The sequence below is a fragment of the Myotis nattereri genome (genome assembly GCF_964212035.1).
Source record: "Myotis nattereri genome assembly, chromosome: 2".
Taxonomy (NCBI): domain Eukaryota; kingdom Metazoa; phylum Chordata; class Mammalia; order Chiroptera; family Vespertilionidae; genus Myotis; species Myotis nattereri.
Window position 1 is genome coordinate 119,519,731 of NC_138076.1, and position 25,193 is coordinate 119,544,923.

Consider the following 25,193-nt stretch of genomic DNA (forward strand, 5'->3'; position numbering starts at 1 on the left):
GAACTATGCAGTTTCCTAACACCCCATCTTAGAGACAACCTACTCTCTTCTTCTCCTGTAGCAGCGACTCCCTATAGGGAGGCTCACTTTGACTAGAGGCAGCCATGCAAGGACGTGGTGATCGCTCAAGAGACTATGGCTGACCCGTATGCTCTAAAACAGATTAGCCTGGTAGTAGGGCATCAAGGGGGTGGGACTTCCTTTGCTGAAACTGATTCATACCCTGGGATACCTCTGGGCAGTGAGACCTCCGTGAGAGGGCTGAGGAAGTAACTTTGAGGGCACCTTCTCTGGATTACATGGGTGGACCTCTCTTCCTACAGATTTCTCACCAGGCCACCTTCCTTCAGGACCCAAGTCTGAAGAACACTATAGCCTTTCATTCAAAAACCCCATTGAAGAAAGTCTGTGTTTAATGGGTATTGGGTTTCACTTTGAGGAAATGAAAAAAGTTCTAGGGATGGATGATGGTGGTGGTGGCTACACATTGTGAATGGACTTAGTGTCACTGAACTGTACACTTAAAAATGGTTAAATGGTAAATTTATATCTATCTATCTATCTATCTATCTATCTATCTATCTCCACAATAAAAAAAAACTAAGGTACCCAGATCCCTTCAAGGAAAAAAGAAGAGTAAATGGAAAACTATTTAGCACTTGGGTCTTGTCAGTGCACCCCAAGGGCTATAGGTTTGTACTGTTGACTTATGAGGAGAAGGACCCCCTTACTTATAAGCTCAAGCATAAATAACACACCAAGAATGCTCCTTATTTAAAGGGGATGTGGCAAGTTTTCATTTGCAAATGCCCAAGAGGTGGTCACCGGCAAGTCACCCAAGATTAGTCCTAGGAAAGCTTCTGCCTACATGAGCGCACCAAGTCTCCACATCCTAGGAGAGATGTGGGGGAAGGGCAGGCTCGCCCGCCTTACATCTAGGCCAGCTGTGCAGAAATCTTCTGTGGGCCGCCTCTCACATAGGTATGATAGGACCCCCACCTCTGAATCACACCCCAGTGTCGCTGTCTGACTTCCCCACTCACCATGGACATTGGACATTGCCCCACTTTTCTAAGTATTTGGAACTTCCCTCTGTATTCACCCACCACCCTCCTCCCTGGGTGAACAAAGCCTGGGTCTCCTGCTCCCCAGGCAGGTCACTGGCACTTTGTAATCTGGTGGATGTCTTCACAAGCCTAACTAAGGGAATTCTCCACAGCTACAGCCAAGCTGGGAGAGAAAAAATAAAGGAAGAGAAAAGGTGGAATCATTTCACCTGGGAATTAATTTGCAGCCTCCCATTAGAACGAGATGTTTCAGATCCCAATGATTCCATTACTTAGCACGTTGTACACACATTAGTGATAAAGTATGCAAAGTCATGAGAAAGTTGAAAACTGAACTGCAAAGCAACTTTCAGGGATGTCTGCTGCAAGGAGGGGCCTTTGTTATCAGGCCTCCAGTGCCACAGCCTCAGATGGCAAGAAAATAGGAGGAGACACAGGATGGGAAACTCTCTTCGGTGCCACAGCCAGAGGGTCTGCTCTTAGAATAAATTCTGACATCCTTCTCATGCCCTATAAGGCCCCAGAGGGTCAACCGGCACACCTCTCCACCCACTTCCATCCCCTGCCACTCACTCTTAGGACTCCTGGTTAGACAACTTTTCTTTTAGACTCAAACAAGCCATACTTCCTCCCACTCCTGGGCGGCCAAAAATGCTGCTTGTTCCCTCAGCTGGTCCGCTTTTCCAATATTTCCTCCGACTTAACCCTTTGGCTCTCAGCCCAAGCATCTCTCTTCCCAGGGATCCTTCCCCAATCTCCCAGACCAAAGAAGTTTCCTTTCTTACATGTCCTCTTGGAAACATTTCCTTCCTTTGGAGCACTAGTCTCAGTTTGGAATCACATGCTCATTAAATAATTTTTTAACATTTTTGTCTGTCTCTCATATCGGGTTTGAGTTTTGTGAAGATGGCACTGTCCATTCTTTGACCATTTTATGGCTAAGTCTACCTTGGTGCTGAGCACACAGCAGCTCGGTAAGTGTCTACCGAAGGAGTGACACACAGTCTAAGGAAACGCTGCCACTGTCATGGAGCTCTGATGGGCTTGGCTGCAATGAGTCTGCCAGACAGGCAGGTATATGCATGGTCGGGAAGTTTCAGGTGCCACGGAGACTACTGAGTGGGATGCAAAGAGGCCAAAAGGAAGTCACAGCAGCCCAGAATTCCTTTCGGCCACAGAAATGCCTCAGAATTCCTAAGAGCCCCTGTTTGGGCTTGGTTGGTGGCCACCCTGCCCACCTGAGTATCCAGATCAGGTGACTGATACCAGTACCTCCTTCCATCAGTGACCAAGTCCTGCCAGTTTGATTCTGAACTATTTTAGACTAAATTATTTCTACTACATAAATAACATGTGCTATATATAGAAAAAATGGAAAATACTTATTATAGAGGAATTGGAAAACTCAGGGAAATGAAAGGAGAAAGAAATCACCCATATCCCACCACCCAGACATAACCACTGTTAGCCATTTGGTATAATTTTTGGACATTTTGGCCCATGACTCGTTTTCCTCCTCTCCATCCCCTTGGTCTTCATCATTCGGTTAACAATCTCCCTACATTCAGTTTTGCCCAATCTTCATGCCACAGTTAGAATGGTCTACTGAAGCACAAATTGGAACATGTTCCTCCCCTGCTGAAGTCTTCCAATGACTACCACCACCTACAGGTGAAATTCACCTGCCTCATGCCACGGTTTGACCACATTTGATTCTAGTTTATACAGTAATTCCAATAATATACCAAACTGTCTGAACTTCTGTGGCTTCATGCGTCCCTATCTCAGCATATGTTGTTCCCCCTGCCTAGAAAGCTATTCCCTGCCTAACTAAGAGTCCCTGGAGCCTCATCTAATATTTGTATCAGTGCACAGTAGTGACTCAATGCACACGGAGTAAATCATATTTGTAAGGACAGGCTGCTTTCAGAAGACAGAAATGACAAAGGAATCTGAAACCATGACATTCAAAGGTCAGGAAAAGATAAGACTCATGGAATGGGAAAAAGCGTAGGGAGGGAGAATGATGTCAATAATTTTTACATGATATAAATTGTGTTAGATGAATTCTGTATGACCATAGTGATGGAGCTAGGACCAACAAGGAAGGATTCAGAATGGCTTTAGATTCAACACAAATATGTTCAAGAAACAGGCCTATGTGAAGGTGGTGTGGGATGCTTTAAGAGGTAGTAGGCATCCCATCCTCAGAGGCATTCAAACCTTGACTAAATAAGCTCTTGGAGGAGATGCATTGGTAGGGATTCAGCCATTGGGTAAAGGATTTCCCTTGCACACCAAAACCCCCTATACCCTCACTAACATGTTCTGAATACTTACCATGGGCCACATGCAGTTCTCAACACTCTACTTGAATTATTCCATTTCCTCTTGGCAACAACTCTATGAAGTAGGTACTATTATTAATCACACTCTACAGTTGAGAAAAGTGAGTCCTAGAGAGGTTCAATGGCCTGTCCATAGTTACATAGCTGGTGCCTGGTGGCATGGAGTTTAGTGCCAGGTGGCCTGGCTTCAGAGCCTATGGGCTTCACCATTGCTACATGCCTCCTCATGCCCCAAGACTGTGGTTCTCAGCCTCCATGATCTATGTCTATAGAGCAGTAACCCATGCTTACAGCATCTGCCAATAAGGTGTGGGAGCCTCCTAGATGTTTCCAAGGCTAGTTCCAGGAAAGGCTTCTAATTTTTGCTGTTTTCTTCACAACCAGCCAGGCTGGTGTGGAAGGCGTGGCGCCAGGACTCCTTCTCTCCAGTCCATCATGAGAATTTGGCTCTCAAGGCCTGGATGCTTAATAGCTTCTTCTTGGAATTGGCTCACCACTGTCCCACAAACAGCTCCTCCAGCTCAAGTTCAAATTTGGAAAACATAGCAACATTTCTCTACCCAAGTGTTCTCCTCAGATAGATCATGCTTACTTCTGATAAGCAATTGCTAGGCCCTTCTTCAGGGTGGCCGATCATACTGGTGGAAGAAAATGAGCCCTTGATAAGCCTGGTAAAGCTGCTGTTATAAAATGCCCTCTGAACACAAGATCATAAGGTTTACATTTATGATGACTCTCTTTCCTCACCAGAAATCAGGATATAAGATCTGACAAATAATATGAGCACTTATGGATTGAATATTTGATGTGAAAAGTATACTTGAAAATACAGTTCCACAAAGATTAACAAATAATCTATAAATCCAATCTCATGTTAGGTGATCTCTTCTGTGGTTAAAAAAACTACCTACATGCCTGCTTGCCCAACCTTCCAGGGAGACGGGGCTTTGGGAAACAGCACCATTAAATGCTGGGATTAGGACAAGGGCAAAGACGGAGTTTAGCTAACACGTGTAGCTTTGCTTTTCTCCCTCTTAGCGTGCTGTAATGTATTCCTTCTGGTCAAATATATTCCAACTTGAAAATTCCAGGTTAGGAAAGGCTTCAAGGATCTGCATAGATAAAATCATTCTGTTTTTCCTTAAAATATCAAGAGAAGCCGCAAATTATGGAAAGCAAAACCTGGCATTTTTCTGTAAGATAGTGTTGAGATTACCCTGAAAATGCCCAGATTGACTGAAGTTGGTGCTTCCACACCTGTTACCGACAGTCCACCACTGGATGCATGGTCAAGGACACATTACATTCTTTTGTTTTATTACAGAGCATCGCACCAAGCCCTGCTTTTGCTGGTGGATTGTTCTGTTCTGAGCCCCAGGGGAAATATCAGGAAGGAGTCCAAAAATTACTGTGTAAGAGCCTGAGAAATGAGGAGAATGAAAATTTACTGGCACTGAAAGGTAGTGTGCAGAAGTGTTGTCTGACCAAGCACTCTGTTTTCTTCATGCAAACTCTACCTTCACAGTTCCCCTTTTGAACTCAAGTTTTAAGCCATTCTGGTATAAAATGAGAAGGAAAAGGGGAGAAGTAATTGAAAACCTCAAATTGGAGATATTTGCTAATGTTAGTTAGATTTGCTGTTTGGATTCTATATTGACATAACTTTTTGTTGGTGGCTAGGAATGTACATTTCATGTTCCTAACTATTCAGACTCCATGGCTCCAGACAAGCATTAGGAAAGCAATAAAAATGATCAAGGAAGTCTGATCACAGAATCCATAAGGCAACAATACTGAGAATCACTGAACTAGGAGAAGAGAAGTTTGGGTGTTGGTGGTGAATACAAGCTTCTCATAGATGGATTCAAAGTTTGTCAGAACAGGAAGAGGACTTTGGAATCACCTAACTCAATTCCTTAATTTTCACTCCTTCAAAGGATATTTACTGGGCTGTGTTCTCTGGGCCTGCGGTGTTAGGAATAGGGGATACAGTGGTGAATAAAAGGCCCTCAGTCCTCGCCCTCATAGAGTTTGTAATGGAAGCCAGACATTAATCAAATAATCACAAAACTGACAGATGATTACAAACTCTGCCAAGATCTTTAATGGAACAGAAGGGTATAATAAGGGTCCTCCTTTAGCATGGAGAGTAGAGGAGGCTTCCCCAGGAAGAGAGGCTTGAGGTGACGCTGAAGAGAACCTGGCCAAGTGAATGGGCAGGAAGATGGGTCTAGGCAGAGGCCTCTGAAAGTTCCAAAAGAAGGTTGCCTGGCTGGGTGATTTTGGAGACTCATGGGAGACCCATAGCCTCCGTCTGTTGGCCTTGGGCTTTCCCCTTGTTTTTCTGCTTCTTTAAACAACTGAAAGGAGATTTGGGAAACTAGTTTAACTACTTCTATCTGAAGTCTGAGGAAGCAGAAATCACGTTGACTTTTAGAGAAAACAATTCAGGAAGCACATGAGAAGGGCTCTCCTCACAGCCTCCTTTGTGATATGGAGAAAATAATCCCCTATGCCACCGAGGGAGTGGAGGGAGCAGAGAACTGGGCCAACAGTCCTCTATTGTTCTGCTGGCTTCAGGGTCCCTTTATCACCAGGCTCTCGGCTGACTCAATCCAACTCGAGAGTGTGGCACCACCTAAAATGCTGCCAAACAGCACGCCTAGATTTAAAGAGATGTCCTGCCAATCTCAAACCTGGAAAAAGTCTTCTGAAATGGGACAGACCCCATTCCTAAAGCAGCCAGTTTTTCCGATGAAATTACTGTTGGTTTTGGTGCTGACTCCGGGCCGTGGTTAGGAAGACACATCTCATCCAGGACTGGGGAGGTTTCAGGACTGCCCTCACTAGGCCAGCAGTTTAGATAACTTCTTGATTTAAGTTAGCTGTCCTCTCCTCACAGAATGGTGGCCAGGAAAACACACTGCTTAATCCAGAGATCTGATGAGCTGAATGATGATTAACTGAGAGGCTGGCCTCACCAGAGTTATGTCTTCAATATTAACCAAATTCAAACAAAATGGCAGTACATGGTGAGCCAACTCTAAGCTTTTTTTACCAGCCCCTCCTGGGATGTGGATGCTCTCACAAAGGAATGCATTCCTATTAAAACAGGCGTTCAAGTAAAGAACATTGTCTTTACCATGTCCATTCTGCCCCCAGACCTCCTTCACCTTGAACCTGGACGCTGATTTTAAGAAAGTGCATATGAAACACCAACCTCTCCTACGAGGGAAACCTAGAATGACTCTTTCCTTTGTCAGGTGCCTTCAGAGGAGCTCCCCTGCCCTAAAGGGAGAAGGTGTACCCAGATGGTAGAAAGCTCTTCCTCAAAGTGCTAAGGTTTCCTTTCTCCAGCACCACAGACAGCTTTGCATCCCCACTTGGGAGTTTACTGAGCACCTAAGAAGTCCCCGGACAGTTGCCATGGGAGGTGGGGGAGGAAGGGCAGGGCAGTACAGTGGTTAAAGCACAGGGGGCCCTGGAGCCAAATGACTGGGTTGAATCCTGGTTCTACCACATCTCAGCCATGTGACCTTGGACAAGCTATTTGACCTCATCTTAAAGTGAGGAGGATGACAGTACCTACCTTATAAAGTTGATGTGGGGATTACGCAAGTTAATTCATGTCAAGTGCTCAGAAAAATATCTGGCCCACAGTAAATGCCATTATTAGAAGTGTGGTGACACTATCAGTGGAAACTAAAGCAGTGATAATGCAGATGGGTTACCTGGGATTCTGTTAAAATGCACTTTGATTTGGTCCCTCTGGGGTGGGACCCGAGTTCTGCATTTCTGACCAGGACCTAGATGATACCAAAGCTGCCCTCCCACTGACCAAACTTGGGGAAGCAAGGCCCAGAGCTCTGCAGTCATGCTGGGAGGCCACAATCTCAGCTGGCCGCCTGTGGCCCCAGGCACTCTTAAGCAGTTACTGGCTTTTCACAGCTGGTGGTCCCTGTCACATCACTCTTGTCAGTAATGTGTGAACTGGTAAAGTACATGAACCCAATGCTGGCTACAGAAAATGCCTCGCTCTAACTAGTATGAGGGTCCTTCAGGGTGATACATTAAATTTTTTTATTTTATTTTTACTTCTTGAAAAAACACTTGATAATTGCAGAGGGCAAGAGAGGGACATTAGCCTACACTGCGCCACCGGAGAGCAGGAGAGATGTACGCTAGGTCTCTCTTCCCAGCTACAACAGAGTTGTAGAAGGGGCTCTGCGACTGTGACTGATGGTAGGAGCAGCTAGGCATCCCTTTCCCCTCTGGGCAGTGGGCCTGCATCATTACCACTCTTACCAAGCCTGCATCCCCAAATGCTCCTATGGCCTCCGACTGGCCAATCCATGCCTTCGCATGGCCATGGCCATCGATTATTAAACTCCCCTTGTCTCCATGACAGTGTACAATTTTAGTTCGTGCAACTCCATAATTAGTTCTTTGCCTCCTTCCCCGCCCTCCCTTCTCGACCTCTTTTAATCTGAGGAATATTACAAAGACAAAAGAGAGGAAGTCCCTGCCCATGAGGAACTTTCAGCTACATGGAGAGGCAGATGTGAAAATAGCTAATTGCAGAAGGAGATGATAATCTTCCTAAGAATTTGTCCAAAGAACTGTGAAAGCATAAAGGACGGAGAGACTGCCCTAACCTGGGAGAGTAAGACAGACTAAGTGCCAGTGGGATGGGCATGTGCACTGTGTATGTCGGGGGGGTAAGCTTCTTTCTGCCACTTACTCACAGTTAATCTTTTATCCTTTTGTGTCTCTAAACTCTCCTTTTCTCAGGAAATTCATTCACTTCACTCTTTCCTAAAGGTTCAATAGTCACCATTATAAGTGAATCCAAATTTGCTATACATTTTCTTTGCCCTCTCTTTTGAGTTCAAGCCATGCATCTCCATAAACTACTAGATATTTCTACTGGGATATCCTACCATCTCCTTATACTCAATACATCTAAACCTGAACTCATAGCAATTCCCTGGTCCCCAGAAAGCTCAAAACTTGGCAGTCACCTTTGTTAACTTCTTCAGCAAATGCCAGCAATTCTTCACCAATAGCATCTGCCATATCTGCTCTTCCCACTGCAGCCACTGCTATCCTTACTGTCTCCTGTCTGGATTGGTAGACTGGGCTTCCTGCTTCTGGTTCCTGCCACTCAACCCATTCTGCACCATTAGCCCATTATTCATCCTAAAATTGCCCTGCTCAGAAACCCCTTCTACATGATCTGCACATAGTAGGTACTCAAATTAATTTGTGAAAAGAATAAAACCAAGTTCCAAATATCAGGATAGTAGAAACACATGGGAAGGAGAGCAATCTATTGAGGGAACCATTTTGAGAGAAGCTGTGATGATTCCAGCCCAAGATGACCTGGGAAGGATCTCAGGACAAAAACCCCCTGATTTTCACTTTCCTCTCTCCTGCTGAGCTCCTGCTCTGCTCCCCATTGAATGAAACCAACTGGAAGCCAGAGTGCAAGGTAGCTTTTTAATGTAGTCTATATGGTTAGCCCCTTTCGCCAGACAGCATAGTGGAGAAGGGTGGAGAGTGATATGGTGGGGCAAATGGAACAACGTAGGGCAGACAGAACAATGAACTTACAGTAGTTGGCAAAGTATCACTGGCTTTCTATATTACCATCCCTATTCCATTAAACTAGGAGGAATTCCCCTATTTGATGGGCTTCTGAGTTTTATGAGCAAGAAGTCCCCAATTTGAGAGGGTGATGAGATAAATGTCTAACTCACTAGCCAACTCTGGGTCCTCATCTTCCAAAGTCATACCTGAATGGAATCTACAAATGAATTTTTTTCTCAGCATGTGTGATTGTGACTAGCATCATTATCATCGTTGTTGTGATCATCATCTTCACCATCATCAGATTGTGACTATTGATTTATGCTTACTTCTGATATACAGGAACCAGTGTGGACTGGCTAGAAATTGGAATTAAGAAGAAATTCATGGATCATGTTTTGTATCTTCATTTGACTAATGGAGCAAGATACACTTTTAATAGATTCATAGGCTTAATGACTTTCAAAAGAAAATAGATCTATAACTACAAAGCAGGTAGGTCTCCCTTGGGTTAAAAGTAAGTTTGTTACATTGAGGGTCAAAGGTGCCTGAAACATTTTCTTACTGAAAGTCTCTCCATGGAGGGGAGAAGAATTCTTGCTTGATTGTGTTCCTGCAGTCTTAAGGTGTGTGTTTTTTTAAGAATCATGTTCTTATTAAAATGTCCTTATTCATTAGAGGTTTTCATTTATGCTTAATTGAACCTTTCCATGTTAATAAATTTCTGCATCCCACAAGTGGTTTGATGAACATTAAAGGAGGTTGTTGTCCCAGGAAAGAAATGGTGTATACTCTTTGCCTAATAAATTAAAATCTATGAGAGTAATTAAAATATCAACCTTCACATGGAATTATTACTTTTTTTTTGGTATTAGCAATAGGGGTTGTGATGAGAAAAAATAAGAGACATCTTGATATTAGAAAAAAATAAATATGGCAAAATGGAGATAAGATGATCTGAAGCAAACAACAATAATGATAATACCAGCTACCTTTCTTAAGGACTCAGGATATGCTTTACATATATCATTTAACTTAATTAGTTGACTATTTTAATAAAGATAAATGAACTGAGACTTAGGTAAGACAGATAACTTGTCCAAGATTACACACCTTGTAAATGCTGGAGCTGGAGTTAAAAGTTAGGAGAACCTTATTTTAAATCCTCCAATCTTAGTCACTATCCAGGCAAAAATGGCAAATACATTCCACGACTTTCTGACCCTGTGCATGGCAGATATGTTATTAATCATGGCCTCTCTCCCTCTGCTCCCATAAAGGGCTTCACGATTCTTCTCAACAGTGTATCTCCCATGACAACATGAATTCACTGGAAGTGATTAGATCATGATTTGGCACCCTGCGTGTCCCTTCCCTACTGGTGATAAACTGCATCTTTCAGCTAATGGCAGAATAGAAAGCAGACTTCTTTTGGTACCTGCAATGATGTAGATGCCTAGACCAGAACCTTTCCTTCTTTTAAAAAACTTTGATAAAAGATGTGTGAGATAGGATATATACAGATGCATAAACCATATATTACACTTAAATAACAGGATAAAGTGTAATTCACCAAATTAATAAAAATTCATGAATCTATCAATAGATTTAGAAAGCATTTCATAAATTTCACCATTTATTTCCCAATCTTTTACTTCTTTTTTGTATTTCCCATTCTTTTGATTCTCTATGCTTGATTCTCAATAACCCCCCCCACCCCATCTCTATACAGGTCAATAATTCTATTTTCAGCTGTGCCAAGCCTTCTTTTAAATCCATTCACTGCATTTTAAAAAATTATTATTGTATTCTTAACTTCCAAATTTTACATATGGCTCTTTTCCGTATCTTCTGGTTCCTGTGGGACCCAGTGGTGCAGTCTCCCTGGTTGTCTGAGTTGGGTGTTCTACGGGTGTCCCTTGTGTGGGCTGTGAGTGCTTTCCTGTTATAGTTGAGCCTTGACTGCTGTTGCCAAGTCAGTGGGAGGAATTTCCCCCTCAGGCTGACTGGCTATTAGAAATAGGCGTGAGTGACTACAGCAAACAAGCTATTGTGCAGGGTCTGATTCCATGAAGCAGGATTCTCTTTAGCAGAACTCTGGTGCCTGTTAAGTCCACCATTTGGATTTGTTGTTTGTGGAGCTGGTTGGGTGGTACTCTGGTGTGGTCTCAAGCCAGTCACCAGGTGTTTGTCCTGGGGCCTCTTGGGAGGAACTCTGGTGCAGGCCAAGGTCAGCCACTGCCTGTGCCCAGCCAGGACCACCTGATAAGAGCTACAAAGTGATCTGTAGAAGGCTGCCACCTGTTCTGGGCTTGGAGGCCTGGGAGAGGCTGGCTGCTCCTAGTGTGAGGCTTGGGACTGCTTAGTAAGAGGTACAGGGCATGCTGAGGCCAGATGCTCTTTTTTGGAGTTTGTGAATCTTTAAGAGGTTTTCAGAAAGTGTTCAATGTGAGCCGAGACAAGCTGTGTAGAAAAGCTGCTGGAAGAGGTTTACACCAGCCTGGGAGCTGTGTGAGGCAGGTCCCAGGGAATCATCAGAGCAGAGTGAATGGTGTTAGTCAGTTAACAGAAAGCTCTGATTTGCTGCCCACCTGTTCCTGCAAGCTGTGTGGGGTAAGGCTCAACAAAGGGAATGCTCCTTAATTGCCTGGCACCGGTGGCCAGGGGGGCTTGCATTCCGGGTTAGCACTATAACAATCAGAAAGGCCGGCCTCCCCCTCCGCTTCCCCCAGGGCACTACACAGGCAGCAGACTAAAACCCACCCCCAGTCTTTCTATGAGAAAGGCTATTTATTTGTCCTGGAGCTCCAGCCTGAGCAGCAGACTTCATGTTTGTTATGCATTTAGAGGCCATGGATATGCTCTCAGGAAACATAGGCTGGTGGGTGCCATATTTGTGGTCTCCCTTGGCTCACTACAGCCATCTGGTACCTCCTCAAAAGGCGCTTATACACCAGTCTCAAGCTGCCCAGGGAACACCTCCAGATTGTCTGGTCTGGAGTCCAGCAGGTCTTACCACTGTGTTTCCACAAGACTGTATATATTTGCATATTTTAAAAGCTAATGCCTGGGGGTCTGTCTTTTAATCTGCCGGAAACTAGGTGCTGCCTAAGATCGCTTCCTTTGGAATACTGAAAGATCTTGGTAGAACCTCAACAACTGAGACCTATTTAGAGTAAATTAGGCTGCTTAAGCAATCACAAAAGTTTGAGAAACAACCAAAGCTAGAGCTAGGTTGAAAGATAAAAATGATATCCTACACAATGATACTCCTTCAAGACTGGGAGGAGAGGAAGTTTTTTGCCTAACACATAGAAAAAACACACAAGAGAGTCATGTCAAATAAGGAAGCAGGGAAATATGTTCCAAATGAAAGAACAAGATACAAACTCAGAAAAATAAAAACCCTTATTGAATCAGAATAAGTAATTTACCTGATAAAAATTTTAAAGTGATGGTCATAAAGATGCTCCCTGTATTTGGGATAAGAATGGATGAACACAGTGATATTTTTAACAAAGAGACAGAAAATATAAGGAAGTAACAAACAGAAGTAACAGAGCTGAAGAACTGAACTGAAATTTACACTAGAAAGTTTGACAGCAGACTCGATAAAGCAGAAGAAAGGATCATTGATGTAGAAGCCAGAGCAGTGTACCTCATTCAAATAGTACAGTAGAAAGAAAAAATAATTTTTAAAAGCAGAGATAAGTTAACGGAGCTATGGGGCAACATCAAGAATAATAACATTTTAATTATATGGGTCCCAGAAGGAGAGTGAGAGAAAAGGTGGGAAAATGTATTTAAAGTAATAATAACTAAAACTTTCTTAACCTGAAAAAGGAAACAGACATCCAGATTCAGGAAGCCCTGAGAGTTCCACATAAGATGAACCCAAAAATATCCACACCAAGACACATTATAATTAAAATGTCAAAAGTTAAATACAAAAAGAGAATCTTAAAATCAGCATGATACAATCAACTTGTTACATACAGGGAACTCCCATGTGATCATCAGGAGATTTTTCAAACCCACATGAGACTCCCAGGAGATTTTTCAGCAGAAACTTGGCAAGCTAGAAGGGAGTAGCATGATATATTCAAAGAGCTAAAAGAAAAAATATCAATCAAGAATACTCTACCCAGCAGTTATTCAAAACTGAAGAAAAAAGAGTTACAAAAAAGCAAAAGCTGCCCACGGGTGTGACTCAGTGGTTGAGCATCAAACTATGAACCAGGAGGTCACAGTTCGATTTGATTCCCACACAGGAAACATGCCCAGGGTTGTGGGCTTGATCTCCAGTAGGGGGCATGTGGGAGGCAGCCGATCCATGATTCTCTCTCATCACTGATGTTTCTATCTCTCCCTCTCCCTTCCTTTCTGAAGTCAATAAAAATATATTTTTTTAAAAAATAAACCAACCTTATAAGAAATGTTAACAAAACTTCTTTCAGCTATAAATAAAGGACATTAATTAGTAAAATAAATAAATAAATAAATTTAACTGCTAAAGATAAATATATATATATATATATGTATACATAGGGTATGGCAAAAATAGGTTTACAGTTGTGATACATAAGCACAGTTTATTCTTATATTATTATTTAAAACTATATTATTATTTCCATAAGTGGATTGATTACTTATAAATCTAATATGAAGGCTAAAAGAAAAAAAGGAGTAAATATAACTGTAACTACAATCATCAGTTAAAGGGTACACAAAATAAAAAAACATAAAATGTGACATCAAAAACATAAAATGGGGAGCAAAAATTTAGAGTTTTAGAATGCCTTCAAAGTTAAGATGCTATCAACTTAAAACAGACATATATATGCTGTTATATGTGAGCCTCGTGGTAATCACACAAAGCAAACATCTATAATAGATACATAAATGAGAGGACTCTAAGCATAATACTAAGGAAAGTAATCAAAGAACAAGGGAAGAAAGCAAAAGAAGAAACAGAGGAACTACAAAACAACCAAAAAACATGTTTTTAAATGGCAACAAGTACATATCCATCAATAATTTAAAGAATATCAATAGACTAAATTCTCCAATCAAAAGACAAGGAGTGACTAAGTGGATTATAATAACAACACAAGATTCATCTATATGGTCATATTACCAAAAGCAATACACAGATTTCATGCAATCCCCATCAAAAATCCGATAGGCATTTTTAAAAGAAGTAGAACAAAAAGTCATCAAAATTTCCTGAGAAAAAAAGAACAAAGCTGGAGGTATATCACACTTTCTGACCTCAAATTATACTACAAAGCTATTATAATAAAAACAGCATGGTATTGGTAGCAAAACAGACACGCAGACCAATGAAACAGAATTAACAACCCAGAAATAAACCCTCATGTATATGGACCACTAATTTTTTATAAAAAAGTCAAAAACATACAATGGAGAAAAGAAAGCCTCTTCAATAAATGGTGTTGGGAAAATTGGAAAACCACATTCAAAAGAATGAAACTAGGTTGCTATTTGACACCATACACAAATTTAAATCAAAATGGATCAAAATGTAAACACAGAAGAAAACAGCTACTAAATTTATGAATCTTGGTTGCTGAGAGAATTTTATAACCTTCATCCCAAAGGCAAGGGGAAGTAAAAGCAAAAATAAATGAATGGGACTATATCAAACTAAAAAGTTTCTGCACAGAAAAACAAACAAACAAATCAACAAGACAAAAAGGCAACCAACCAAATGTGTGGAGATATTTTCAAACAACACCTCTAATAATGGTCTAATATCAAAAATATATAATAAACTCATACAACTCAACAACAAAACAAATAAGTAATCCTATTTAAAAATGTCAGAGGACTCGAACAGACACTTTTCCCAAGAGGACATACAAATGGTCACCAGATATATGAAAAGATGCTCAACTTTACTAGCTACAAGGAAAAATCAAATCAAAACTATAATGAGATACCACCTCACATCTGTTGAAATGTCTATTATCAAGAAGACAGTAAGTAAGTGTTAGAGAGGAGAAAAAGAAACCCTCATACACTACTGGGGCGGGGGGGGGGGGGGATGAAAATTGGTATAGTCACTATGGAAAAAAGTATGGAGGTTCCTCAAAAAATTAAATCTAGAACTACCACATGACCTATTAATCCCCCATCTGGTTATCTACCTGAAAATTTTGAAAACACTTATTCGTAAGGATATATGTAACCCTATGTTCATTGCAGGATTATACACAGTAGCCAAGACATGAAAACAACCTAAGTTTCCTTTGATGGATGACTGAATAAAGAAGATGTGATATACATCAATATATATAAAAGCCTAAGTGACCATTTGACTATTTGACCGTTCAACGGGTAGCTATGATGTGCACTGGCGACCAGGGGGCAGACGCTCAATGCACAGGCATGGAAACATGGAACAGACTGATGAATCTCAGAGTGATGGGGGGAGGGGGAAGGGTGGGAAGAGATTAACCAAAGATCTTATAAGCATACTAGAGGCCTGGTGCATGGATTGGTGCACCAGTCGGGTCCATTGGCCTGGTCATGGGGATTGGGCCGAATCCATGCACTGGGCCTCTGACATTCCCTGAGGGGTCCTGGATTGTGAGAGGGCACAGGCCAGGCCCAGCGACCCCACCGGTGCACAAATCCTTGCACTGGGCCTCTAGTCTATACTGGTAGAAGGGTAATATGCTAATTAGACCGGATAGACTGGACATCTTCCATACGTCATTCAGTTGTCCTTCCTGACAAAGCTGGGGCCTGGGCAAAGCCGCCCGGGGTCCCAGGTGCCGGCCCGGGCGAAGCTGGCCTGGATGTCTGTGGCCGGCCAGAGGGAGGGAAGCCTGGGTCCTGGGTGCCTGTGGCCAGCCATAGGGAGGGAAGCTCGGGTCCCAGGTGCGGGGGCCAAGGAAGAGGTGGTTAGGGGTGATCAGGCAGGCAGGTGAGCAGTTAGGGGTGATCAGGCAGGCAGGCAAGCTGTTAGGGGCGATCAGGCAGGCAGGTGAGTTGTTAGGGGTGATCAGGCAGGCAAGCAGAGTGGTTAGGGGCTATCAGGCAGGCAGGAAGGTGAGCGGTTAGGAGCCAGCAGTCCCGGATTGCGAGAGGGATATCCAGCTGCCGGTTTAGGCCCAACCCCTGTGGGATCGGGCCTAAACTGGCAGTCAGACATCCCCCAAGGGGGTCCTGGATTGTGAGAGGGTGCAGGCTAGACTGAGGGACCGCCCCCCCCCCCATGAGTGAATTTTGAGCACCAGGCCTCTAGTATATATATATATAATGGAATACTACTCAGTCATAAGAAAGGGTGAAGTACTCCCATTTGCAACAACGTGGATGGATCTTAGAGGACCATGCTAAGTGCAATAAGTCAGATGGAAAAGGACAAGAACCACATAATTTCACTTATATGTGGAATATAAGACAAATGAACAAACTCACTGACACAGACAATAGAATGGTGGTTACCAGAGGGAGGGGAGGTGTGGGGAGGATGAAGAAGGGTCAAATGTATGGTGATGAAAAGAGACTAGACTTTGAGTGGTAAGCTCACAACACACATGATGTATTATAGAATTGTACACTTGAAATGTAGATAATGTTAACCAATGTCACTCCAATAAAGAATACAAATCTACTTCAAAAAGAGGATGGGATAAAAACATTTTCAGAGAAATGAAAGTTGAGATAATCCGTCAGACCTGTGTTATAGAAATGCTAGGGATGTGCTTCAGGGTGAGGGGCGATGATACCAGAAGGCAACCTGGATCTACAGAAAGGAATGGAGAGCACCAGAAATGGTGCATGAGTGAGTAAATATAAAACATTGCTTTATTTTTTTTCATAATTTAAAGATAACTGACTGTTTAAGGCAAAAAATATTAACACTGTGGGGTGGGGTTTATAATACATGCATAAGTGAAAGATGTATAACCATCACACAGGAGGGGGCTGGGTAAATGAAATTCACACTGCTGTCAGGTTATTAAAAATCCAACTATACAGGTAAAATTTGAACACGTAGTTGAATATGAATTATACTTCAATAAGGTTAATTTTTAAAAAAATCAAGTGTAAATATCCCTCTTCCTCAAATCAGTTTAAGTTGGAGCCTGGGCAGGTAGAAAGGAAGTTGTACCCATAGGAATACTGACATCTTACATTTGCTGAATGCTTCTAAGTGCTGAGCACAATTCTGAATGCTTCACAAGCACGTACTTATTTCATCCTCACAACAACTCCATGAGGTAATTGCAATTTTAACTTTGATTTAAGGTCAGAAAACCAAGGCCCATAGCTAATACTTGGCTTTGGAACTGGAAACTAGCTAGTAGGACTCCGCTACCTATGTCCTCAACCACTAGTTGCCATGGATCAGTGAGAGGGAATGAATCAAGAATAATAGGTGCATGAAGCGCATGCTCTGTGTATTGATCACTTCATGGGCCGCTGACCTCACTCCATCTTCACTTCCTCTCCCCTCGTTTCTCTCTCCAACATTTATAAAGCATGGATCACTGGTAAGCCTAAGTGGCCTTTATCATTACCATTATTTTAAATTAAATTATATTGACCTTGCTGCTGGCTGTTTTTTTCATGTTGGAGGGTCTCTAGGGAAGGGCAGGGCGTGAGGGAGAATCCATCATGGAGCTCCCTGAGTTGAAGAAGCTCTCTCTCCCAGGGCCCAGGTGCATAGTCAGTGCTTAGTAAATATTACTGACTTACTGTGTGACATATTCTCCCACCTCTGGACTGACTGCTAGTGTATTGAGCTTCTGCAAGAGTGAAGGCATCTGTCCAAGGTCACACCCTAGCCTTGACTACATATAGAATTAGCGACTTAAGAAATTCTCAGCTCACTGCTATTCTCTGTTAGTGGAGCACAGAAGGACACTGCTGGGAAGAATTTTAGGGTGAATACAGTTTAACCCTTTCATTTCCCAGATGAGGAAACTGAGGGCCAGAGGTCAAAAGGGAAGGTCACATTGCAGGCCAGACTTAGAGCCTGGCCTCCTCACTGGCAAGCCTGGAGTGCCTCCACCATCATCACAAGTCCCTTGGGTGGCAGCAATACCATTTCTCTTCAGATCCTGTGGCAAAAAGGTTCATGAGCCCTCAAAACATAAAGGAACCAACACTGGAACTATATCAACTGCCCTCACTCTTCAAAGCCAGGTGGGCATCCTGCTGAGAGAGTTATGTCCTCCTCCCAACAACAGGGGTGGGGATGCTGCAGGGGGTAAACCGGCTGGAAGAGTCTGAGCCCATTTGGATTACCCCGTTAGCCCATCTGCATTACTCTCGTCTAGAAGCACTGGCGACTGCATGTGCTCATCTATAAATTAGGGGTAATGTCTCTGTCTTCCTGTACTGTGGGGCCGATTAATCAACCAATAAAGGTCTGAAAGCCTGGCACTGACACTGAATATGGCTTTTAATTGGTGATAACCCTAACATTTATCACCACCACATTTCATTCTCAAATCAAAATGGGACCTTTTCATCGCTGGGGGAATGTCTGTGCACTTTGGTAAATTTGAGAAGTTACCGTGTGATTGGATGCATTCTTTGTTATCATAAAGTAAGCTGCTGTATGTAGAGTACCACGTAATAGAGACTTTCCCAGATTAGTCACATTCTGTTATTGTTAGTCAATAACTTCTCAGTAAGAATTCCATGACAGCCGGAACTGGAACTTCTGAAATATGCCCATTGTTTACATTAACTTGCTTTGCTGCATTTGGGTGTCTTTTTTTTCTCACTACCTCATGCTGTGTCTCATCACAATCCATAACATCTCTCTTCAAGTGGAGGATAGAAGCTCATGACACTTCACAGGTGAAATCTTTCTCCTGTGTATACAATACCCATTATCAATCTCATTTTGTAGATAAACCTCGGCAAAGCACAAAGTAGAGGACAAAAAAGGTTGCCAGCAGAGCTGGGACTATACCTGTGCCCCTGAAATCCAGTCTAGGGCCCCTTTGGAGGCACCTGGAAAGGGGGCAGGGGGACAACAGGTGGCGAATCAGTGGAGAGAGGGCTGCAGTGGAAGATGAGGAATCCCACTGGGTGAAGTGGAAGAGGGCGAGCACACTAGGTGCAGGGAATATGAAAGGCATTGGGAGACTGGGGCAGGGCGTGTGGGGCCCTATTCTAAATTCTGTTCTGTGTCTGATAGGCAAGGCATGCCCACAACAGGGATCTAACTTCAGACTCTTCACAGTAAAACCAGCCAGCAACCTGTTTAGAAAGGTAAGAGGTCATGCTCTTCACCTCTGCCCCAGAGGGCTCTGTGGGGGCCTTAGGGAACACCAACTCAGGGCTGCCTAGGGCGGGAAGGTGGGAGGGAACACTGACACTCCCAGGGCTTGCTTCTCTCTTGCCGTGGCTGTAAACCAATGTGTACAAGGGAGCACTGCAACTTCCAAAGACTACAAAACCAGAGGGTCCCTTCATGACTGCCATCAGTCTTCCACAGATGGTGCAGGAATTGAGCCCTGCCTGCCTGCCACCTGTGTGACCTTGAGAAAGCTATTTAGCTGGCTGGGCTGCAGTGCTCCTGTCTGTAGAAATGGAACTTGGTTGGACCAGATATCAGACATTCTACTTCAGGAATAGCACCATGAGATGAATGTAGGGAACAAGGTTTTATTACTTCCTGTGTCAGTGAAAGAAGTGGTAGAGAAGTGGGCCTAGAAGATGAGGCAGAAAGGATTTCTGGATGGAGTGCACAGTGGGAGTGGGCAGCCTGTGGCCCTCTGAGAAGTAGAGTGAGGGATGGACTTATGGGTGGCACTCTGCTCATGTCCCTGTCCTTGCAAGTAGTCTTATAAGTGTCCCCTCATATTGGTCTCAGGTCCCCTGACATTTAAGTCCTCTTTAGGGATGAAAAGGCACAGGAAGCAAAATAGGAAGTGTGGGGAAGAAGAAGGCCAGATTCAAGGAAATGAAAGGAGGTAAAGAGCAGAGGGTGGAGAGGCAAGAAGGCCTGCCAAAGGCAAGGGGTATTAGCTGCTGTGGAGAGGAGGATGTGGGGAAGGAAGACATGTGGAGCCAGCCAGTCCTGGCCCTTCAAGTCACAGATGCGGAACAGAGATCCCAAGAGAACCTGCCCAAGGCCACCGAGCTGGTTGTGAGAAAAAGTAGGGCTGGAGTCGGAGACTTCTGCCCCCTTCACTTACAGGCACTGCGCCACCTGCAGCATGTGGACACTTCAGGGCGTTAGGTCACACTAACCAGGAATGAAGGCTGGCCTGAGAGGATGATGACATAGGCCGTGGAAAAAGCAGGGGTGAGGAAGGAAGCAGTGTGGATCCTCTCTGGGACTCAGTTTCCAAAGTGTGTCTATTTCAGGCGGTCGAGTTACTTGATTTCTGAGTATCAGCTTTAGGCAGACTCTCCCCCTCCCCCCCCCGCCCCCCCCCCCCCACACACACACACCTCAAATCTGCATGGTGAGGTGTCTGTAAATAAAGTGAGAGTGACGAACTGTTTCTGGGGACCACCTCTGGTGCTCAAGCCCTCCCAGTGGTGAGGGCTTCCCCCGGACCACAGGACACTGTCCTGGCAGCGGTAATGGTGGCTGCAAATCCATGATGGCCCAACTCACCGAAGAACAAATTTCGGGCAGGATGGCATGACTACTTTTGAACTATCAAAGCGTGAAAACACTCAGAAAAGTTGTTTTTAGCAGCTCTAATATGCCCCCAATGGCAGTGTTAGATAATTGGTGTGGCCAGTCTCACAGTTACTAGAGCCGGGAGGGAGAGCCCATTCTGGAGGAAAGCCTGGATGCAGGACGACAGTGGGTCACCGGGGAACTTGGGTGAGTTTTCCCCTTTTGCAGCAGGAGGATCCACTCCCTCATGAACAAAAAAGAGAGGGACAGGTATCCTGCAGCGTTGGAGCTAGCAGAGTGCTCTGCGAGCAGGGTGTCTAGCCCCGGCCCACGGGGAGGAGTACAGGGTGGGAGAGTGTGGGCTGCTCTGGTCTGGCTCTGAATTAGCTTTGCTACCAGCTCACTGTATCCAGGGTGGATTAATGAATCTCCCTGGAATTCAAGATCCACTATCCATTCTGACACTCAGGGGATTTCTGAGACATTTAGCTATTTCTCTGCAGTGCAGTCTTTTAAATGTTTCTAATGAAGAGGGAACATCGGTGGCTGTTTAGAAAATTGCCTATTGGCTTGGAATTCTGGACCCACCAGTCTGTTCCCTGCTGACTTTTCTCATCTGGTTCTCACTCCTTCCTCCTCCATTGTCTTGGTTCATGCATAGCCTTATGTGCAGGCCTGGGCTTCCCTGTATTGGTGACACAAACAAAGGAGGTTTTCACCCCAAATGCCCTTCCACTACCATCCCTACCTCTTCTACATAAGCCTCAAGGCTCATCTCAAATACTGACTCCTTCATAAGCTTTTCTGGACTGCAACAGTCCCTGGGAAACTTGCCCCGTGAATCCATTTCATTTTCTATGCAAGTCAAATAATCATGCACATGCCACTCTGGTATTTTTCTTGTCTCAGGTTGATATTTACCTCTTGATTATTCTTTACTAGAGGTCCAGTGCACGAAATTTGTGCACTCGGTGGGGGGGTCCCTCAGCCCGACCTGTGCCCTCTCACAGTCCGGGAGCCCTCAGAGGATGTCAGTCAGACATCCTTAGCACTGCTGCGGAGATGGGAGAGGCTCCCGCCACCACCTCTGTGCTTGCCAGCCATGAGCCTGGCTTCTGACTGAGCAGCGCTCCCCCTGTGGGAGCGCACTGACCAACAAGGGGGAGCTTCTGTGTTGAGCATCTGCCCCCTGGTGGTCAGTTTGCATTGTAGCAACCGGTCGTTCTGCTGTTTGGTCGATTTGCATATTAGCCTTTTATTATATAGGATGTTTGGTCTTGATAGTAATCTTGTCATATACTTCTATTTTACATGCATAATGTAATGGGATGTAACAGCCACCATTGAACTGAGTGCTCACCGTATGCTAGGCAATGTTTGAGGGCCCCTGCGCCCTCCCTCCCCCCAGCCTGGGGGCTAGTAACTAATTAGCTAACATTGCCATTGCACTCATTTAGTTCTTCTAACAACATATGAAATAAGTTCTATTATTATTCCCATTTTAGATGAGGAAGCTAAGGCACAAAGCGGCTGAGTAACTTCTCCAAGGTCACAGAGTAAGTCAGTGGCAGAAGCCAGGCAGTCTGATTCAAGAGCTCATGCTCACAACTGTCTTAAGTCTCTCCTGGTGCCTTCTATTGGTATCCACTCATCAGCTACTTGTCAACTGATCGGTGCTGATTTGTTGTTAGGAAACAGTCCTAATCTAAGCAAGGAAAACAACAAAAAAAAAGAGTTTGACCCCTCTCCACACACGGTTCTCACTGCTCCTTCTCACTTTTCAATCAGGAAGCAAACCCTTGTATAATAACAAGCTGTTTTCTATTGTGTGTGCTTCCAGAAACAACACTTTTAACTGAGAAGGAGCTAACCTTAAACAAATTCATGTCATAAGAAAGCACGTATCCCATGAAAAGTCCAAAGCATTCAAGTACCTGGACAGCTGGGGATAGTATCCTATTAATCTCTGAGCCCCAGTGCCTTGCCTCGTGCCTGGCCCACAGAACGTGCCTGATAAGTGTTCCTGGTGAGTGGATGGTGTTTTCCAAGGCTGGTGCCGGTTCTGCATAAAGGTAACTGATCCTTCAATCCCCTTCAGCGCTGGATTCAGTCTGGGCTGCTGTGTGTTTTGTCAGAGACCTCACAAAACCAAAACACCCTTCCTCACCTCCCTCTGCCTGCCCCCTTTACTCAGTCCATTCCTAAGAGTCCTTCTCTGGAGGGCAGATGGGATTATATGAAAGGAGGAATGACCCCTTGCTTATTGCTCCACAAGCAAAGGCACTCCTTGTATACACAAGGCAAATATTTATTCACAACCTTCCATATTTATTGTTCATGTTCATTGTGTAGTGTTTATTGTTCCATATGGCTGGTCCTTCGGTGCCACCTGCGCTTACAGCACTGCGTGTGCACAGTGGCGCGCACAGGCAGCGGAACTGATTTCCTTTATGCGGAAGAGTCTCGATGAAACAAAATGGACAGATCTTGCAGTTACATAGAATTTCATTGAAAGAGTCAACTGATTTCTATATCACAATGAAATCATCCCCTAAACCACGCAGCCTTACTGTGCACAAAGCCAGGATCGCAGTCACGATTTCCTTGAATGCCCGAGAAGGAAAAACAAGTGAAGCAAGGGCACAACTAAGAAACGACAGTATTCCAAAAGCCTAGTGATCACAGTGGCTCAGAGATAAGCTGCCGATAGATCAAGCAAAACTGCACCAGACAAGTGATCACCAGACTCTGTAACATGGAAGTCGCAGGGGCCTCAGCAGAGAGGTTTGGCACAGTAGCGAGGGAGGAAGCCCGACTGTACTGGATTCAAGAGAGAATGGAAAGGTGAGAATTGGAGATAACAGGTAAAGGCAACTGTGGGTTGTTTTTTTTAAAAGAGTTTTGCTGAAGTATAAAAGGAGACAACCTTAAGTTATGAGAAATGGGAGAAGGAGGCATTTGTCTAGGTTTGTAGTATAAGAGATATTGCTGATGTTTTCCTAGATGATATCAACTAAACTAGTACAGTGCACCTCTTCACCTTGGGCTACATACTTTCTCAAAAAGTCACACAGACACTATTCCATTGAGAAAGGGTGGAAGGCTGGATTGGCACTTTCTTTAAGCTCAAAAAAGATCCATTCTCTTTTTATTGGTGACCTACAGAAAACAACACACAGTTGTTACTGCCATGCATAAGCATGAAGTCACCTGCAAGGCTGCCCACCCTGCAAAACCATCTCAGTGTCATCATCTTTAATGACAAAAAGTAGCTCCCTGGACTGCATGACAGGTAAAACCGGGGCCTTGGATTTGAGGGGCTTTATCATGCCTTCATCTTCCTGATGAGAGAATTCTGAAAAGTGTTACCTCTTCCTGACCACAGTACAGTTCCACCATTATGCAAACACAGGTGGGGACAAGACACCTTCACACGGAAGTTTCTTCTACAGTGGAGCCCCCACTACTCTATCAAATTCTCCCTTTTCATGCACTAAAGCACGAGGGTTCTCAGCCATATGCATCTCTAATTACAAATCTCTGTAATAGAGTAATTAGTGTAACTATTTCTGTTAATAACACTCTCCTCAATCCCTTTGTGACAGATTGTACTACTTGTTCACAATTATTCCCCCATGCTTCTCTGTAAGTACGATATATTTCTTTGTCCCATTATCTTTAGGACAAAGATGGCCATGTAACTTGCTTTGGCTATGGGAATGTGAGCAGCTGTGATATAAGACATATTTGAACAAAAACAAAATACGCTTGTGTGGTTTAGCCTTCTGCCCCCTCTGTGAGTGTCTGTCTGCCCTCTGCCACGAGAACAACATGGCCTGCATGCTGGACGCTTCTTCAGGCTGGGCTGCATCCAGACGGCAAGCAGAAGCCCGTGAGCCCAGCACAGCTCAGCTGGCCAACATCCTTGTGTACCACGATCCAGGTACATGTGTTCCTTTTTAAGTCACTGTGAGTTTGGGATTGTTCATTCCTGTGGTAAAAGCTGACTGACATCCTCTTTATTAGACTATCATATTCCTCAAGTGACAGAACCATATTTATTCTCTTCTGTTGTTGCTGTTTTTGTTAATCCTCATCCGAGGATATTTTTCATTGATTTTTAGGGAGAATGGGAGAGAGAGGGAAAGACAGAGAGAAACAACATTGATGTGAGAGAAACACATCGATTGGTTGCCTCCTGTATAAGCCCAACCAGGGCTCGGGCCGGGGGAAAGCCTGCAACCAAGGTACGTACCCTTGACCAGAACTGAACTCAGGACCCTTTGGTCCGCAGGCCGATGCTCTATCCACTGAGCCAAACCGACTAGGGCCATCTTTATTCTTTATGATACGTCCTCATATACACCACAATGCTCTGAAATTGTGGGCCCCTAATAAGCACATACACAACAGTGAGTCATTATATCCGTTGTAGCTTGTTTAGCTAAAGTTTGGAATCAATGCATGATTCATATCACTGACACGTTGGCTGCACCTTCATGATAAGCTCCTTAAAGTCATGTTCAAAGCCATTCTCACCCTGCCTTCTCACCCTTGATT

General features: G+C 44.0%; 1 protein-coding gene across 1 annotated transcript in view; it reads right to left on the reverse strand.

The window, feature by feature from the left end:
• Positions 1 to 25,193, reverse strand: part of CACNA1C (calcium voltage-gated channel subunit alpha1 C) — a 224,941-nt gene that overhangs the window by 189,900 nt on the left and 9,848 nt on the right. The gene's annotated exons all lie outside the window — the stretch shown is intronic.